We start from the raw sequence: 20,697 nt of genomic DNA, 5'->3' as shown, positions 1-20,697 counted from the left end.
AAAGCCAAAGACAAGATGGTTTTAGTGAAGAACTCTACCAGACTTTCTAAGAAGAGCTAATGCCAATATGTCTCAGGCTAGTCTACAAAATAGTAACATATCTCAAACTATTATACAAAATAGAAACATGATGACAAATTTATTTTATGATGCCACAGACACCCTAATACTGAAACTTACCAAATAATCAACTAAGAAAAATAATTGCAGACCAATTCTATTTATAAACATATATGCAAAAATACTCAATAACCCTGCCCTTAGAGGTATTGCAAGTATGGCTGCTGTGTTACATATGCTTCAGTAGGTGGCAGAGAGGAGAAAAGCTATATCTATGCTTAGTGTTCTGAGCTTTGAGTATTTTAATTAATAGTAGCCTAACATTTCCTGAAAAAAAAGAAAGCCTGAGGTGACCACCATTCCAGCACCAGGGTGCCTAGACAAGGAACTAGACTGAGACAACCACCAGTCTGCACTGCACAGACCTGGACAGGCTTTCAGGGTGGGAAGCAAACCAGAGACTAGAAGAACCCCAAATGGGATCAGGGACCTCAGGCAAGAGTGAGCCCCAAACAGATGATCCTTCCATGGGGCCACTTGGATGGAATGGGCGAGGAGCAAGCCTGAGGTAACCACCAGATCAACACCATAGAGAATGGACAGTGGGCTAGCCTAAGATCACCACCAGGACGGTGCTGTGTAGGCCTAGAGAGACAGACTGGCCAAGATGACCTCTGCCTGATATCATAATGCATGAGTGGGGAATAGCACACCTGGGGCCACTCCTGTGATGACCACAGATACCGAGAGATCCTATGTGCTACTAAGAGTATCAAATAAGTGGTGAAAAAATGGAAGAGAAAGTGAAATAGAAGAATATGGGCATAATGAAGAGAGGCAGACTTGGAAACTCAAGGGTAGTATGGAACAGCCTGATGTGAATAGACAGTGATACTACATAGGACCATAGTTAGCTCCTGGTCTGTGCTGTCACCAAGGGCCATGTCTGGTCCTGTCGACCTGCAGCAGGGTTCAGTTCCCACCAAAGGTCAGACAGATGTCCCTGAGCTGGACTGCCACCCAGGGACATGGTGAGTCCAAGAACTGGCAGAACTGGCCCCACCCCTCTCCTGGGAATCCTGGGAGATCTGGCCATGGGGATGAGAGAACAGGAGAGCTAACCCAGCCCCTAGCCAGCTATAGTTCTTTAGACAGCAGGCCCAGCACATTGTGAGGGTCCTGGGTGAGCTGCCCTGAGGATACAAGCATGGAAGATCTGCCCCTACCACTCATCTTCCATGTGGTAGTGTGGACTAGGGAAAGATACCCTCCTCCAAATTTGTCCCTTACCACCTACGGAAGGCAGGTGATCCGGCCCTGAGGTCATTAGAATGGGAGATCTGTCCCTGCCCCTCACCTGCTGCTGTACTCAGGAGAGCAGGCTCTGCCCCTCACCTGGGCAGCAGAGAAGAGCCCTGGATGTGGAGGATGTACATGAGCCAGCCCTGAGGGTGTGAACCTGGGAGAGCTGGTTCTGCATCTTCTCTGCTGTGTGGCAGCATAGGAGGAGAGATGCCTTCCCCCACCCTCACCCCTTGCTACCTATGGCAGGCAGGAGAGCTGGTCCTGGGGTTATGAGAACAAGAGAGCTGTCCCTGCTCCTCACCTGCTACAGCACTTGGGAGTGTGGGTCCTGTAGCTCACTTGGGCAGCACAGTAGAGTGGGCCCTGGACATGGGAGATGCAGATGAACTTCCCCAAGAGTATGAACACAGAAGACCTGGCCCTACATCCTGACCGTTGAGAAATGTTGTGGTTGAGCGAGTGATACCCTCCTGCACCCTCTCGTTCCTCACCATATATGGTTGGCATGATATCTGGCCTTGGAGTTCTGAGAGTGGGAAAACCGGCCATGTCTAACACCAGATGCAACATTCATAAGAGTAGGCCCTGAACTTCACCTGAGCAGTAGGGTAGACCTGATCCTGGTTGAGGAAGTTGCCAGTGAACCATCCCCAAGGGAATGACAGTGTGTTAACCAGTGGGATGTCCAGCTCAAATACCTCTCAGACCCAGATCTAGGACTTTTAATTGACACATTCCAATATTTATCCTATCAATAAACTACTGGAGCGCATGAAAGGGTTGGTCCTACATATCCAAAACTACAGGATCTCCATGACACAGGGCAACAAAAGAATATCTGAGAGAAGACCCAGTGAGTTTCCAGTATTGATGAGTATCAGAAGCCAGAGGCCTCACATAAGAACAAGGAGTCATTGCAATAAACATTTGTAAGCAAAGAAGTGTGGACAAGAGGGCATTCTGTGGGACACACTGTGACACATTACATCTTTCAAAGGAATATTTTTTTCTGTTGGGGGTGAGGTTGAAATGCTGAAAAGCAGGTACAAGGAGAGGGGAAGATGAGAGAGGGAATTGGGTGCATGATGTGAAATTTACAATTAAAAGTTTAAAAACCACCCAATAAAATACTTATAAATTGAATTCAAGACAGATTAACAAGTTCATCTACCATGACCAACTAGGTTTTATCCAAGAGATGCAAGGATGGTTCAACATACAAAAATCAGTGTTCATCTCATTAGATGCTGAAAAAGCCCTTGACAAAATCAAATACCTCTTCATGACAAAAAAATGTTAGAGTAGGGATAAAAGGGATATACTTAAACCTACTGATGACAATCTACAGCAAGCTTATAGCCAACATCAAATTAAATAGAGAGAAATACAAAGCAATTCCATTAAAATCAGGAACAATACAAGGCTATCTACTCTCCATTTCTATTCAGTAAAGTACTTGAAGTTCTAGCTAGAGCAATAAGACCACTGAAGAAGATTAGGGGGTACAAATTGGAAAGAAAACATCAAATTATCTTTATTCACAGATGATACAATAGTATAAATAAGCGACCCTAAAAAATTTTAACATGGAACTCCTACAGCTGATAAACACCTTCAATGCCTTCAATGATGTGGCTGGTTACAAGATTAAGTAAAGATTGTAGAGAAAGGGGAACACTCCTCCATTGCTGGTGGGAATGTAAACTTGTACAGCCACTTTGGAAATCAGTCTGATGCTTTCTCAGACAATTAGGAATAATGCTTCCTAAAGATCCAGCTATACCACTCCTAGGCATATATCCAAAAAATGCTCAAGTACACAACGAGGTCATTTGCTCAACCATATTCATAGCAGCTCTATTAGTAATTCTATTCATAATAACCAGAAGCTGAAAACAATTCAGCTGTCTCTCAATGGAGGAATGGATATAGAAATTGTGGTACATTTACACAATGGAATACTACTCAGCAATAAAAAACAAGGAAATCATGAAATTTTCAGGCAAATGGTGGGATCTAGAAAAGACTGTCTTAAGTAAGGTATCCCAGAAGCAGAAAGACACACACAGTATATATTCACTTATAAGTGGATACTAGACCTATAAGATAGGATAAATATACTAAAATCTGTACACCTAAAGAAGCTAAACAAGAAGGAGGACCCAAGGTAATATGATCAATCCTCACTTGGAAAGACAAATGGTATAGATGTTGGAAGTAAGAGAAAACAAGTAACAGGACAGGAGCCTACCACAGAGGGCCTTGGAAAGACTCTACCTAGCAGTGTATCAAAGCAGATGCTGAGACACATAACCAAACCTTTAGCACAGTGCAGAGAATCATATGAAAGAAGGAGGAGTTAGTAAGATCTGGAGAGGACAGGAGCTCCACAAGGACAAAATATATTTGGGCTCAGGGGTCTTTTCTGAGACTGATTCTCCAACCAAGGACCATGCATGGATATAACCTAGAACCCCTGCTCAGATGTAGCCCATGGCAGCTCAGTATCGAAGTGGGTACCCTAGTAAGGGGAACAGGGACTGTCTCTGACATGAACTCAGTGGCTGGCTCTTTCTCTACCCCTGAGGGAGGAGCAGCCTTGCTAGGTCACAGAGGAGGACATTGAAGCCAGTCTTGATGAGACCTAATAAGCTAAGGTCAGATGGAAGGGGAGGAGGACCTCTCCTATCAGTGGACTTAGAGAGGGGTAGGGAGGAGATGAGGGAGGGAGAGTGGGATTGGGAGGATATGAGGGCAGGGCTACAGCTGGGATACAAAGTAAATAAATTGTAATTATTATAAAAAATAAAAATTTAATTTAAAAAAGATTAAGTCAAAATAATCAGTATCCCTCCTATATACAAATGACAACTGGATTGAGATAAAAAATCAGAGAAAAAAAAACAAAAATAGCCACAAATAATACAAAATATCTTGGGATAGCTCTAACAAAGTAAGTAAAATACTTGTATGATAAAAAATTTCAAGTCCTCAAAGAAAGAAATTAAAGAAGAAAAACAGATGCAGAAACCTATATCCAAACAATAGACTGAGCTCAGGGATATTTGTGGAAGAGTAGGAGGAAGAATTGAGGGAGTCAAAAGGGGCAAGGACACAATAAGACCTACAGAGTAAACTAATCTGGGCCCATGGTGAATCACAGAGACTGAACCACCAACCAAAGAGCATGCATGGGGTGGATGTTGTCCACCTACACATATGAAGCAGATGTACAGCTTGGTCTTCATGTGGGTCCCCTAACAATGGAAGCAGGGGCTGTCTCTGGTGCGTGCTAGCTCTGGTACCTCTGGCCCCTAGCTGGTTTGCCTTGTCTGGCCTCAGTGAGAAAGGATGTACTTTGAGGCACCAGACTGTACTGGTAAGCCTTGGGAGCTTCCTTTTCTCTGGGAAGAAAAGCAGAGTATTGGGGGGGAGGGTCTGAGGGTTGAACTGGGAGAAGAAGGAAGTGTTTGGGATCAGGTTGTAAATTATTTAATTAATTATTAATTATTTGAAGATATCTGAAGATGGAAAGCTCTCCTGTGCTTATGGATCAGTAGACTCAATAAACTAAGAATCATCATCCTACCAAAAGAAATCTACAGATTCAATGCAATTGCCATCAAAATTCCAACACAATTTTTACAGACCTTAAAGGGAATATTCTCAACTTAATATTTTTTTTAAAGATACATAAAGCAATCTCAAACAATAAAAAAAAAAAAACTTATGGAGGTATTGTCGTTCCTGATTTCAAGCTGTATTACGGAGCTATAGTAGTGAAAACATCATGGTATTGGCATAAAAATAGACAGACACACTGACCAGTGGGATTGAATTAAAGACCCAAATAAAAAAAACACACACCTATGGAAATACGATTTTTTATAAAAAAAAAAAAAAAAGCTAGAAAAACACACAAAAAAAAGGAAAGCATCTTAAATAAATGGTGCTGGTCTAACTGGATGTCTCCATGTAGAAAATGCAATAGATTCATATTTATTACTCTGCACAAAACTCAAGTTCAAGTGGATCAAAGGTCTCACCACTTAACCTCGTAAAACAGAAAGTGGGTGACAACCTTGAACACAATGGCACAGGAGTCAGCTTCCTGAACAGAACACCACTAGTGTAGGCATTAAGATCAACAATTACTTAATAGAACCTCCAAAAGTTAAAAAAGCTTCTGCATGGCAAAGGACACCATCATTTGGACTAAGGAGATGGCTTCATGTGTGACAAACTAGCCATTGGAGCACAAAATGCCCTTGCTTCAACTGCACACAAAATCCTGAACAAACTGGATGCAGGAAAGTGGACTGCTAAGCATTGCAAGGACAAGGTAGGCAAGTCCTTTATAATACCAGCTTCCTAGACAAGTCTGTCAGATATTCTGAGCCAGAAAGCTGAAGATGATACTCCAATGATATAGCAAAATCTTGGTGTGATTATCCAGGAAGCCAGCACTCTGTCATTTCTATAGTTTTAGAAGCTGCTTGCTCTGCATTTACTGTTTATTCAAATACTATTTCTCCTTCTCAGGTCTCTGATGGGGTTAAACACTAAATAGTTATAGTCTTACAATTAAGCTTAGGTTGCTAAGGATTTAAGCAAATGTTTTAGGTCTAAAAAGATGGTTTTTTGATTGGCAATGCAAGTTTTTATACAAAGTGGTTTAGGTACACAACTTGGGACTCACCAAGGTAGGATAGATAGAAGAATACTTTCTTCAATGTTGCTAAATACATATGGACTAGACATTGTTAATGTAATTTTTACCCAATGGTATATAGTTTACTGATGTTAGAAAAAAGGTCTTTTATTTAGATAAAAATGGGCAAATGTTATAGGATATTTGACCCCATTAAACCCCAAAATCTTAAAACTTTAAAAACCTGTTCCTTGTTTGGTGTGTTTCATCCCTAACACACATGTTTAGTCCAAGAATTTTTTTGTTTATTGTAAACAGGTGATTATACACTGGCCTTAGCACACACCTTTAATCCAAGATTTTTCTGTACAAGATTTAATTAAGTTAACCTTAAGTCAAGAGACAGAGCAAGAAACCAACTGACAGGGAATGAGCAGAAAGAAGGGACTTAGAGAAAAGGGTTTTTAAGACCATGTGAAAAAGAAGAAAGAGATTTTTTGGCTTTTAGTTTTTGGCTTTTTCCTCTTGGGCTGTGGGGTGATATAGCAGGCTTTTCCTTCCTGGGCTGTCAGCTGAGCTAGCAAACTTTTGGCCTTGCACTTTTGGTCTTTCAGCTTTTAAGCTTTTGTCTTTCAGCTTTGAGCTTTGGGATTGTGCCTCTGGGACATGAGCTGAGTAGGAAAGTCAGCTGAATGCTTTCTCTGCCTCAATGAGATAGCAGGCCTTCACTCCAACATCTGGATCTAGAGTCTTCATTGGTAAAATCAAACAATCTGGGATTTTCTTCTTTATAACAACACAGCAGCCTACAGAATGGAAAAGATTTTCACCAACTGCACATCCAATAGAGAGCTAATACGAAAAATACATAAAGAATAATTCAAGAAACTAACAAACCAAATAAATCCACTAAAAAACAATGTACAGATTAAAACAGAGAATTCTCAATAAAGGAATCTCAAATGGTTGGAAAACACTTAAAGAGATATTCGACACCCTAAGCCATCAGAAAAATGAAATCAAAACTACCTTGAGATTCCATCTTACACCCATCAGAATGGCTACCATCAATAACACAAGTGACAGCTCATGCTGGCGAGGAGTATGTGGAGCAAGGGGAACATTCCTCCATGGCTGGTGGGTGTACAAACTTGTACAACCACTATGGAAATCAAAATGGCAGTTTCTCAGAAAATTTGGAATCAGTCTATCTCAATACCCATCTATATTACTCTTTGGTATATGCCCAAATGACACCTTATCCTACCACAAGGACCCTTGCTCAACTATGTTTATATTGGCCTTATTCATATTAGCCAGAAACTGGAAACAACCCAGATGTCCATCGTCAGATGAATGGATAAATAGGGGCACTCCATTCACAGCCCACAGCTCAACCTGCAACCTTGGATACCCTAATACATGGAAGGGACAGGTGAGACTCCTACTCTCCAGTCCCCTTCTTGTTGGGGCTCCCTGGGCAATCACAGCAGAGCTCCATATTTCCTGTGCCCTCCATATCCCCTCTCACAACTCTATCTGCATTTCCAGAGGCCTGCTGCCATTAGGGACCACAAGGTTGGAGCCATCTTCCCCAATCCCCTGCCTGTTAGCCTCCCTAAAGCACTTCCAACAGTAATAAACTGCTTCTGCTCCCTGGTATTCCATTTTCTGGCCTACAACTTTGCCTGCATTAATTACCAAGGTTGTGACAAACTCAGAGACAAGCAGATAGCTAAAGGCCAACATATGAACACAATTAACAAGAGCCAAGGCAATATGGCACCACCAGAACCCAGCATTCTTCCTACAACAAGCCCTGGTTATCTTAAAACAACAGAAGCACAAGAAGATGACCTTAAATCCAATCCTATGAAGATTATAGAGGCCTTTAAATAGGTAATTAATAAATCCCTTAAAGAAATACAGGAAAATACAATCAAACACATGAATAAAGTGGAAAAACTGTTCAAAATTAAAAATGAAAATAGAAAAAATAAACAAAACACAAACTAAGGGAACCCTTAGTATGAAAAACCTAGGCAAGAGTACAGGAATTATAGATACAATCATCACCAACAGAATACAAGAGATAAAAGAGAGAATCTCAGTCTTAGGAAAATTAAATTGATACATTGATCAAAGAAAAATAGGAAAATCTAAATGAAATAGATGAATATATATATGAATATATATATATATATATATATATAACTTACTAAAGTTAAATCAAGATCAGGTAAATAATTTAAATAGTTCTATAACTGCTAACGAACCAGAAACAGTCATTAAAAATCTCCCAACCAAAAACGGCCCAGGGCCAGATCATTTTAGTATGGAATTCTACCAAACATTAAAAGGAGAGCCAATACCAACACTCTTCAAATTATTCTAAAAATAAAAAATAAAAAAGAAGAAACTAAATTCATTCTTCAAATTATTCTAAAAATAAAAAATAAAAAAGAAGAAACTAAATTCATTCTTTGAAGCCAAAGTCACCTTTGTACCTAAACCACACAAAGACTCAACAAAGAAAGAGAAATTCAGACCAATTTTCCTTATGAACATTGATGTAATAATAGTAAATAAAATACTCACAAACTTAATCTAAGAACACATCAAAAACATCATCCACCATGATCAAGTAGGCTTTTTTCCAGGGATGCATAGATGGTATCATATATGAAAATCCAACCAATCAATCCACCATATAAACAAACCGAAGGGGAAAAAAACACACATGATCATCCCATCAGATTCTGAAAAAGCCTTTGACAAAATCCAACACCCCTTCATGTTAAAAGTGTTGGAGAGATCAGGGATATAAGACAATATACATCAAGACAATAGCCAACATCATATTAAATCGAGAGAAACTTAAAGCAATTCCATTAAAATCAGGGACAAGCCAAGGTTGCCAACTCTATCAGTATCTATTCAATATACTATTTGAACTTTTACCTAGAGGATTAAGAAAACTAAAGGAGGTGAAATTCAGGATACAAACTGAGAAGAAAGAAAATCAAAGTACCACTATTGGAAGATGATATGATTATATACATAAGTCACTCCCAAAATCCTACTGAAGAACTCCTACAGCTAAAAAACACCTTCAGCAAAGTGGCTGGATACAACATTAACTCCTAAAAATTAGTATCCCTCCTTTACACAAGAGATAAATGGGCTGAGAAAGAAAACAGGAAAACAATACCCTACAAATAGCCACAATAGCCACAAATAATATAAAATATCTTGGTGTAACTCTAACAACACAAATGAAAGACCTGTATGAAAAAACTTCAAGTCTTTAAGAACAAAACTGAAGAATGTATCAGAAGATGGATAGATCTCCCATGCTCATGGGTCAATAAGATTGACATAGTAAAAATGGCCATCTTATCTAAAGGAATCTGCAGATTCAATGCAATTCCCATCAAAATTTCAACACAATTATTTTTTATTTTTTATTAATTACAATATATTCACTTTGTATCCCAGCTGTAGCCCATTCCTTCATTCCCTTCCAACTCTAGCCTCTCTCCTTCTTCTCCTCCCTTGTTCCTCCCCCAGTCCACTGATAGCGGTGGTCCCCCTCCCTTTCCATCTGACCTAGTCTATCAGGTCTCATCAGGACTGGCTGCATTTCAACACAGTTTCTTTACAGACCTTGAAAAAGAAATTCTTAACTTCGTGCGGAAAAAATTGTAAACCCATAATAGCTAAAACAATCCTGTATAGTAAAGGAACTTCTGAAGGTATCAACATCCTTGATTTCAAGATGTACTACAGAGCAATCACATTTTAAAAAAATCCTATGGTGTTGACATAAAAATAGACAGGTCAATCAACAGAATTCAATCAAAGACCTAGAAATTAATGCACACAGCTAAAGGCACTTGATATTTGATAAAGAAGCTAAAGCCATACAATGGGGGGGGACGGCGAACATCTTCAACAAATGGTTATGCTCTAACTGGATGTCTCCATGTAGAAGAATGTAAATAGATCCACATTTATCACCCTGCAAAACCCAAGTCCAAGTGGATCAAAGACCTCAGCATAAAACCAGGTACACTAAATCTTATAAAAGAGAAAGTGGGGACTAACCTTGATGCATTGATACAGGAGACCACTTCCTGAATAGAACACTAACAGCTCAGGCTCTAAGATCAACAATTAATAAATAGGACCTCATGAAACTAAAAAGCTTCGGTAAGGCAAAGGACACCATCAATAGGACAAAACAGCAGCCTATAGAATGGGAAAATATCTCTGCGAATCCTACATCTGACAAAGGGCTAATATCAAAATATATAGTCCATCAACTGAGGAATGGGTACAGAAATTGTGGTATTTTTATACAATGGAATACTACTCAGCAATCAAAAAGGAAGAAATCATGAAATTTGCAGGCAAATGGTGGAATCTAGAAAAGATCATTCTGAGTGAAATATCCCAGAAGGAGAAAGACAAACATGGGATATACTCACTTATATAGACCTATAAGTTATGATAAACATAATGAAATCTATACACCTAAAAAAGATAATCAATTGAGCGGACATGGGGTAAGATGATCAATCCTCATTTAGAAAGACAGATGGGATGTGCATTGGACATATGACAGGAGTCTACTGAGCGCATCTGAAAGACTCTAACTAGCAGTGTTTTCAAAGCAAAGACTCATGACCAAACCTTTGGCAGAATACAGGGAATCATAAGAAAGAAGGGGAGTTAGTCTGATGGGGAAAGGATAGGAGCTCCACAAGGACCAAATATATCTGGGCACAGGGTCTTTTCTGAGACTGACATTCAACCAAGGACCATGTATGGATATAACCTAGAACCTCCACTCAGATGTAGCCTGTGGTAGCTCAGTAACCAATTGGTTTCCCAAAGTGAGGGGAACAGGGACTATTTCTAACAGGAACTCAATGACTGGCTCTTTGGTCTCCCCACCCCCGAAGGGAGGAGCAGTCCTGTTAGGCCACAGAGGAGGGCTTTGCAGCCAGTCCTGAAGATACCTGATAAAACAGGATCAGATGAATGGGGAGGAGGTCCCCCCTATCAGTGGACTTGGAAAGGGGCACGGTGGAGATGAGGGAGGGAGGGAGGGACTGGGAGGGAATGAGGGATCGGGACACGGCTGGGATACAGAGTTAATAAAATGTAACTGATAAAAATAATAATAATAAAATAAAATAAAAAGAAATCAAACACCACCAAACCAAACAGCCCAATTTTAAAATGGGGTACAGAGCTAAACTAAGAATTTTAAACAAAACAATCTCCAATGGTCAAAAAGCATTTAAAAATATTCAGTGTCCTTAGTCATCAGAAAAATACAAAACAAAATGACTGAGATTCCACCTTATGCCTGACAGAATTGCTAAGGTAAAAAAAATTTAATCAAGGGCTCACACTGCTGAGGATGTAGTGAACACTTCTCCACTGCTGGTGGGAGTGCAAACTTATACAACCACATTGGAAATCAATCTGGCTTTTTTTTTTTTTTTTTTCAGAAATCGGTAGTAGTTCTTTCCCAAGACCCAACTATACCACTCCTGGGCATATACCCAAAAGATGCTCCACCATAACACAAGGATACTTGCCCAACTATGTTCGTAGCAGTTTTATTCAAAATAGCCAGAAACCAGAAACAACCTAGGTATCCTGTATCTGAAGAATGGATAAAGAAAATTTACGGAGGGGCAAGATGGCGGCGCCGGGAGGACTCTCATTCTGAGCAGCAGCACAGCAGGATCAGCACAGTGAACAGCAATCAGAACTCTCGGCCATAAAACACAGTCATTGTGTTTCCCAGGTGAGAGGATACCCCACGGTGGGGGATTCAATCAGCTTTTAACTCACACGGCTAAAACGCGGAAGAGACCCCGGTTCCGCCAGACGCTTGGCTGCCGGCCGCCAGCCCCAGCCCCAGCCCAGAGCCACAAGCCAGTGTCTCTGGTCCCGGTCCCAGACTGAACCTTGGGCACCACACTATCAGAGACTGGAATTTTCAGTCGAGAGATAACCCTAGGGTACAGGAAACGATTGGGACCGGCCTTAGGTCACCCAGACATCCCCTGGAAAAGACTCGGGCGGGTTCCACGGGCACCCCAGGAGCCAGCCCGAAGCCAGAGCCGGGGACCCAGGTTCCGGCACAGAGCCCTGCCTGCCTGCGCGCCTGATTCGCCGCCAGAGATAGAAACGGCGGGTCTGATCTCAGAGCACTCAGCTCACCCCCAACCTGAAAAGGTCCCCGGAAAATTACCCAGCTTAGGGAGCCACTCAGACTCCCAAAAGCCACAAAGGCAGACACAGGCAGTTTCTGCGCACCAGACAGCTGGCAGAGACTGAGCCGCCATCACACAGCTGTGCTCCAGGCACAGGCAAATTTCTGTGGCCAGCCAGCTGGCGGACACTGAGCAGTGTGCACCAGGGCAAAAAAAAGACACTAGGAGTCGGTGTATCCAGAGAATCCACGGGGAAGGAAGGAAACTGTACTGATCTAAATCACCCAATCCTTCCCTAGAAAAAGTCTAGCAGTCTAGTGGGGCCGAGGCGCCAGCACTCAGCTGTGCTCCAGACACAAGCACAAACAGTTGAGGCGCGCCTGATGTCCAACTGGGTCACAGCAGCTGATCATTAAATTTGCAACAAGAAACCCAGAAACAGGGCAGCTGCCCCCAGGACTTCCCTGGGTGAGAGGAGAACCCTCTTGACTAACAAAGACCACAGTTACCACTCAGGTCTATATCCCTGAGGTGAGCAACTCCTGAAAAAACACCAGCCATCCAGGGACTATACCCAAAAAGCTGAGAAGACATCCTTCAGGAAAATCCAGCTTTCTGCAAAGGGGATTCTCTCCACCACAGGATCCCCAGGAACCACCAGAAAATAACCCCAAACTCCTAAGATAACACAATGGGTAGAGGCCAGCGTAAAAGCTCAAGCAACAAAAGACAGAGCAATATGGCATCTCCAGAACCCAGTTACCCAGGGGCAAGTAGCCCTGGACACCCCACCATAACTGAAATCCAAGAAGATGACCTAACAAGTATGCTCATGAAGATGATAACAGAGGAAACAAATAAGATTCGTAAAGACATAGAGGAAGATAAACTCAAACAGAATATTGCCATCCGTAAAGAAATAGAGGAAGCTGCAGCCAAACAGTTTATGGCCTTTAGAAAGGAAATGCTTAAAACACTGAATGAAATGAAAGAAACAGAGTTGAAGGAACTAAAAGAAAAACAGGAAAGTACAATCAGACAGGTGAAGGAAGTAAACAAAACAACTCAAGACCTGAAGATAGAATTGGAAAAATTAAAGAAAACACAAATGGAAGAAATAATGGAAAGGAAGAATCTAGGGAAGAAAACAGGAACTACAGAGGTAAGCATAACCAACAGACTGCAAGAGATGGAAGAAAGAATCTCAGGTGTAGAAGATACAATGGAAGAAATCGATGTATCTGTCAAAGAAAATGTTAAATCTGAAAAATTCCTGACACAGACCGTCCAAGAAATGCAAGACAATATGAAAAGACAAAACCTAAGAATAATAGGTATAGAGGAAAAAGAAGACTCCCTTCTCCAAGGCCCAGAAAATATTTTCAACAAAATCATTGAAGAAAATTTCCCCAAGCTAAAGGAGAGGCCAATTAGAATACATGAGGCCTACAGAACACCCAGCAAATTTGACCAGAAAAGAAAATCCTCCCGCCACATAATAATCAAAACAGTAAGTATACAGAACAAAGAAAAAATACTAAAAGCTGCAAGGGAAAAAGGCCAAGTAACATATAATGGCAAACCCATTAGAATCACACCTGACTTTTCAACAGAGACTATGAAAGCCAGAAGGGCCTAGACAGATATCATGCAGACCCTAAGAGAACACAGATGTCAGCCCAGGCTACTATACCCAGCAAAACTCTCAGTCCTCATAGATGGAGAAAACAAGATATTCAATGACAAAAACAAATTTCAACAATACCTACAAACAAATCCAGCATTACAGAAGACACGGGAAGGGAAAATACAACCCAAGAAAGCTAGCTACATTCAAGAAAACACAGGAAATAAATAACCTCACTTCAGTAAAACAAAAAGCAACCAAGCACACAACCTGATGAGCACAGCCAACAGCAAAATCAAGAGATCTAACAACCACTGGTCATTAATCTCTCTCAACATCAATGGACTCAACTCTCCAATAAAAAGACACAGATTAACAGAATGGATACGTAAACAAAACCCAGCAATTTGTTGCATACAAGAAACACACCTAAGACACAAAGATAGACATTACCTGAGGGTAAAGGGTTGGAAGACGACTTTCCAAGCAAACGGACCCAAGAAGCAAGCAGGAGTAGCCATTCTAATATCTGATAAAATAGACTTTCAACCAAAATTAATCAAAAGAGATGGGGAAGGACACTTCATACTCATCAAGGGAAAATTCCACCAGGAAGACATCACAATCCTGAACATCTATGCCCCAAATACAAGGGCACCCACATTTGTGAAAGAAACATTGATAAAATTTAAAGCACATATAGATCCACACACATTAATAGTGGGAGACTTCAACACCCCACTCTCAACAAAGGACAGGTCAACCAAACAGAAATTAAACAAAGAAACAATGTCTCTGACAGAGGTCATGAATCAAATGGACCTAACAGACATTTACAGAACTTTACACCCAAACACAAAAGAATTTACCTTCTTCTCAGCACCTCATGGAACCTTCTCCAAAATAGACCACATAGTGGGTCACAAAGCGAGCCTCAACAGATACAAGAAGATTGAAATAATCCCATGTATCTTGTCTGATCACCATGGAATAAAGCTGGACCTCAACAATAACAGAAATAACAAAAAGCCTACACACACATGGAAACTGAACAACTTGTTACTAAATGACAGCTGGGTCAGGGAAGAAATAAAGAAAGAAATTAAAGTCTTTCTAGAAATCAATGAAAATGAAGACACAACATACCCGAACTTGTGGGACACAATGAAAGCAGTGCTAAGAGGAAAGTTCATAGCACTAAGTGCCTTCAAGAAGAAATTCGAGACAGCTCATTCAAGCACCCTAATGGCTCAATTAAAAACCCTAGAAAAAGAAGAAGCAGACACACCAAGAAGGAGTAGACGGCTGGAAATAATCAAACTCAGGGCTGAAATCAATCAATTGGAAACAAATAAAACAATTCAAAGAATCAATGAAACCAAGAGCTGATTCTTTGAGAAAATCAACAAGATCGACAAACCCTTAGCCAGGCTAACTAAAAGGCAGAGAGACACCACCCAAATCAACAAAATCAGAAATGAAAAGGGGGATATAACTACAGACACTGAGGAAATCCAAACAATCATTAGGACTTACTTCAAAAGTCTATATGCCACAAAATTTGAAAATCTAAATGAAATGGACAATTTTCTTGATCGATTTGACTTACCAAAGCTGAACCAGGACCAGGTAAATCAACTAAATAGACCTATATCCCCCAAAGAAATAGAAGAGGTCATCAAAAGTCTCCCATCCAAAAAAAGCCCAGGACCAGATGGCTTCAGCGCAGAATTCTACCAGACCTTCAAAGAAGAGCTAACACCAATTCTCTTCAAACTATTCCACAAAATAGAAACAGAAGGAATATTACCAAATTCATTCTATGAAGCCACAGTCACCTTGGTACCTAAACCTCACAAAGACTCAACAAAGAAAGAGAATTTCCGGCCAATCTCCCTTATGAACATTGATGCAAAAATACTTAATAAAATACTTGCAAACCGAATCCAAGAACACATCAAAGATATTATCCACAATGACCAAGTAGGCTTCATCCCAGGTATGCAGGGGTGGTTCAATATACGGAAATCCATCAATGTGATCCACCATATTAACAAACTGAAAGAAAAAAACCACATGATAATCTCCCTAGATGCTGAAAAAGCCTTTGACAAAATCCAACATCCATTCATGTTCAAAGTATTGGAGAGATCAGGGATACAAGGCACATATCTAAACATAGTAAAGACGATATACAGCAAGCCTATAGCCAACATCAAACTGAATGGAGAGAAACTTAAAGCAATCCCACTGAAATCAGGGACAAGACAAGGCTGCCCACTCTCTCCATATCTCTTCAACATAGTGTTGGAAGTCCTTGCTAGAGCAATAAGACAGTTGAAGGAGATCAAGGGGATACAAATTGGAAAGGAAGAAGTCAAATTATCACTATTTGCAGATGATATGATAGTATACGTGAGTGACCCCAAAAACTCTACCAGGGAACTCCTACAGCTGATAAACACCTTCAGCAAAGTGGCAGGATACAAAATTAACTCAAAAAAATCAGTAGCCCTCCTGTATACAAAAGACAAAAGGGCTGAGAAAGAAATTAAGGAAACAACACCCTTCACAATAGCCACAAATGACATAAGGTACCTCGGAGTAACCCTAACCAAGGAAGTCAAAGACTTGTATGAAAAAAATTTCAAATCTCTGAAGAAAGAATTAGAAGAAGATATGAGAAGATGGAAAGATCTCCCATGCTCATGGCTTGGTAGGATTAACATAGTAAAAATGGCCATCTTACCAAAAGCAATCTACAGATTCAATGCAATGCCCATCAAATTACCAACACAATTCTTTACAGACCTGGAAAGGAAAATTCTCAACTTCATATGGAATAACAAGAAACCCAGAATTGCTAAAACAATCCTCTACAATAAAAGATCTTCTGGAGGTATCTCCATCCCTGATCTTAAGTTGTACTATAGAGCAACAGTTTTAAAAACTGCATGGTACTGGCATAGAAACAGAATGGTGGATCAATGGAACCGAACAGAGGACCCAGAAATAAACCCACACACTTATGGACACCTGATCTTTGACAAAGACGCCAAAACCATACAATGGAAAAAAGATAGCATCTTCAACAAGTGGTGCTGGTCTAACTGGATGTCTACATGTAGAAAAATGAAAATAGATCCATACTTGTCACCCTGCACAAAACTGAAGTCCAAGTGGATCAAAGACCTCAACATAAAACCAGACACATTAAATCGGCTTGAAAAAAAAGTGGGAAATACCCTAGAACTCATTGGTACAGGGGGAAACTTCCTGAACAGAACACCAACAGCACAGGCTCTAAGAGCAACAACCAATAAATGGGACCTCATGAAACTGAAAAGCTTCTGTAAAGCAAAGGACACCGTCATCAAAACAAAGCGACCACCTACAGATTGGGAAAGAATCTTCACCAACCCTTTATCTGACAGAGGACTCATATCCAGTATATATAAAGAACTAAAGAAGCTGAAAAGCAGCAAACCAAGTAATCCACTTAAAAAATGGGGAACAGAGCTAAACAGAGAATTCTCTGTAGAGGAATACCGAATGGCCGAGAAGCACTTAAAGAAATGCTCAACCTCATTAGCCATTAGGGAAATGCAAATCAAAACAACCCTGAGATTTCACCTTACACCCATGAGAATGGCCAAGATCAAAAACTCAAGTGACAACACATGCTGGAGAGGTTGTGGAGAAAGGGGAACCCTTCTCCACTGCTGGTGGGAATGTAAACTTGTACAACCACTCTGGAAATCAATCTGGCGCTTTCTCAGACAACTAGGAATAGCGCTTCCTCAAGATCCAGCCATACCACTACTGGGCATATATCCAAAAGAGGCTCAAGTACACAAAAAGGACATTTGCTCAACCATGTTTGTAGCAGCTTTATTTGTAATAGCCAGAAGCTGGAAACAGCCCAGATGCCCCTCAATTGAAGAATGGATGCAGAAATTGTGGTACATCTACACAATGGAATATTACTCAGCAATGAAAAATAAGGAAATCATGAAATTTGCAGGTAAATGGTGGGATCTGGAAAGGATCATCCTGAGTGAGTTGTCTCAGAAGCAAAAAGACACACATGGTATATACTCACTCATATAGACATACAACATAGGACAAACCCACTAAAACCTGTGCATCTAAAGAAACTAAGCAAGAGAGAGGACCCTAACTAAAACGTCCAATCCCCATCCAGAAAGGCAAAGAGGATGGACATCAGAAGAAGAAGAAAACAGGAAACAACCTAGGAACCTACCACAGAGGGCCTCTGAAAGCCTCTGCCCTTCAGACTATCAAAGCAGATGCTGAGCCTGATGGGCAACTGTTGGGCAGAGTGAACGGAATTTTAGGTAAGAACTGGGAAATAGTAAGAGCTGGAGAGGACAGGGTCTCCACAAGGAGAGCAACAGAACAAGAAAATTTGAACATAGGGAACTTCCCAGAGACTCATACTCCAACCAAGGACTATTCATGGAGATAACCTAGAACCCCTGCACAGATGTAGCCCAGGGCAGTTCAGAGTCCAATTGGGTTACATAGTAATGTGAAGAGGGACTGCCTCTGACATACTCTGATTGGCCTGCTCTTTGATCACCTCCCTCTGGGGGGGGGGGGAGCAGCCTTACCAGGCCACAGTAGAGGACAATACAGCCACTTTTGATGTGAACTGACAGACTAAGATCAGAAAGGAGAGGAGAACCTCCCCTATTAGTGGACTGGGGAGTGGCATGCAAGCAGAGGGAGGAGGGAGGGTGGGATTGGGATGGGAGGAGGGAGGGGCTTATGGGGGGATGCAGAATGAATAAGGTGTAATTGATGAAAAATTTAAGAAAAAAGGGAAAAAAATAATTTAAGAACCTTAAATGACTTTCAAAATTGGAGGAAAACATGGAGTTAGTCAATTGGCATGGAGCACGTCTCGCCCCTGGGGGCAATGGTCTCCTGAACCTACTCAGACCTCGGACACCACCACTGCTAGTTCTAGAACTGAGGCAGGATGTTCCAACGAGGGGTTAAGGCTTCTCATAATATTTCCTATAAGCCCACACCTGTTTGTCTATATCCCCCATTTTTATTCATTATTAGCCAGATAGAGCCAAGTAATTGTGGTAATGATACTTGCTTTTTTTGCCCAATGCTGGAATGCTAGTAAAGTTAGGTATGCCCTGGTTACTCGCATGCCTCACTGGGTGCCTATGCCCATTGATGCCCCTCACGCTATGACTCTCTTCAGACAGAAAAGGGATCTTGGAACTACAGCCACCATTGTTACTACCATCTCATTGACGGCTGTTGGAGCTACCACCAGGGCATTAGCCATGAGTCATACTGGGCAGACGGCTCAGACCCTGAATAATCATTTAGCCAATGTAGCTCATGCCTTAGTTGTACATAAAGGAATTAATGCTCAACTAAAAGGAAGCTTGATGGTGTTCAATCAGATTTGACCTCTTGCAGGAGCAAATTGATACCCTATGGCAAATCGCTCAACCTGGCTGTCAATGAAAGTATGCTGGACTTTGTGTCACTAGCATACAACATGAGAATTTCTCCTGCGCTGCAAATCTGTCTAAACAATTGTTGAGCTATATTTTAGGTAATTGGACTGGAGAATTCGATACTACGATGGAGCAGCTGAGAGTGGCCATTGTCACAGTAAATTCTACCGGAGTGGACGCAGGACTAGCCACAGGATTATCAACATGGATTGCTGCAGCCATGAATCATCTGAAGGAATGGGTGGGCATGGGAGTGTTAGCAGGCCTTCTGGTGTTGGTCTCCTTGGTTTGCCTGTGGTATATATGCAAGATTAGAGTCTCACAACAGTGTGATGCAGCCATGATCATTCAGGCCTTTACAGCCATTGAAGCAGGACATTCTCCCCAAGCATGGTTGGATACCATAAAAAGCTAAAATGATACGCTCAGGATGCGAGGCTAAGCACTGCACTCAGGGTCAGCCGCTTTGGACCCAGAGAAGAGCATGTCTGATTGCATGCGGGTTGATGCCCCAGGTCCCGCCTCTGAGAAAAAGGTATCGGACGGGTCTGATGCTCTTTGGGTGGATGACACCTAAATGAACATCTGTACAAAGTCCCAATTTATTTCTAATATCAGAGATCAGACCTCTACTCTTGCCTGATGCGTCTAAAACAAAAAGGGGGAACTGTAGAGAGCTGCGGAATGCTATGCCTTAAAGATGGAGCTGGTTTCCGCCTTCCACCTTCCCGATGGTGAGTGCTCTCCGTCACGAACAACTCCACATTTGGCTAAGGCCGAGGATCTGGCTTGCTTCTATGTATGTGGACCTATCTGCATTGCCCCCGTGGCACGCCTGGGTTGGCTACCCAGAGGCTATTTAAGCTGTGGGCTGGCTTTCCCCGGGGTCCGAGGATTGTTCAATGTTCCTGAATAAACTGCATTGAAAAAAAAAAAAAAAAGAAAATTTACACAATGGAATACTACTCCGCTATTAAAAACAAGGACATAAAGAAATTTACAGGCCACCACAGTAAAGGACAATGCAGCCACTTTTGATGAGAACTGACAGACTAAGATCAGAAAGGAGAGGAGAACCTCCCCTATCAGTGGACTTGGGGAGTGGCATGCATGCAGAAAGGGGAAGGAGGGTGGGATTGGCAGGGGAGGAGGGAGGTGCTTATGGGGGGATACAAAATGAATAAAGTGTAATTAATAAAAAATTTAAAAAAAAAGAAATTTACAGGCAAATGGATGAAACAAGAAACTATCACCCTGAGTGAGGTAACCGGCTCTGGAAAGACACGCATGGTATGTACTCACTTGTAAGTG

The 20,697-nt window shown here is 41.4% G+C and overlaps 1 non-coding gene across 1 annotated transcript; it reads left to right on the top strand.

The window, feature by feature from the left end:
* The first annotated feature begins 253 nt into the window (after positions 1 to 253).
* On the top strand, positions 254 to 385 carry LOC132652614 (small nucleolar RNA SNORA17). The gene has a single exon (XR_009590209.1). It is a non-coding gene; the product is annotated as a small nucleolar RNA SNORA17 (small nucleolar RNA).
* Positions 386 to 20,697: the final 20,312 nt, after the last annotated feature.

This window comes from Meriones unguiculatus, chromosome 2, assembly GCF_030254825.1.
Source record: "Meriones unguiculatus strain TT.TT164.6M chromosome 2, Bangor_MerUng_6.1, whole genome shotgun sequence".
NCBI lineage: Eukaryota > Metazoa > Chordata > Mammalia > Rodentia > Muridae > Meriones > Meriones unguiculatus.
This window is presented reverse-complemented; position numbering and strand designations above follow the sequence as displayed.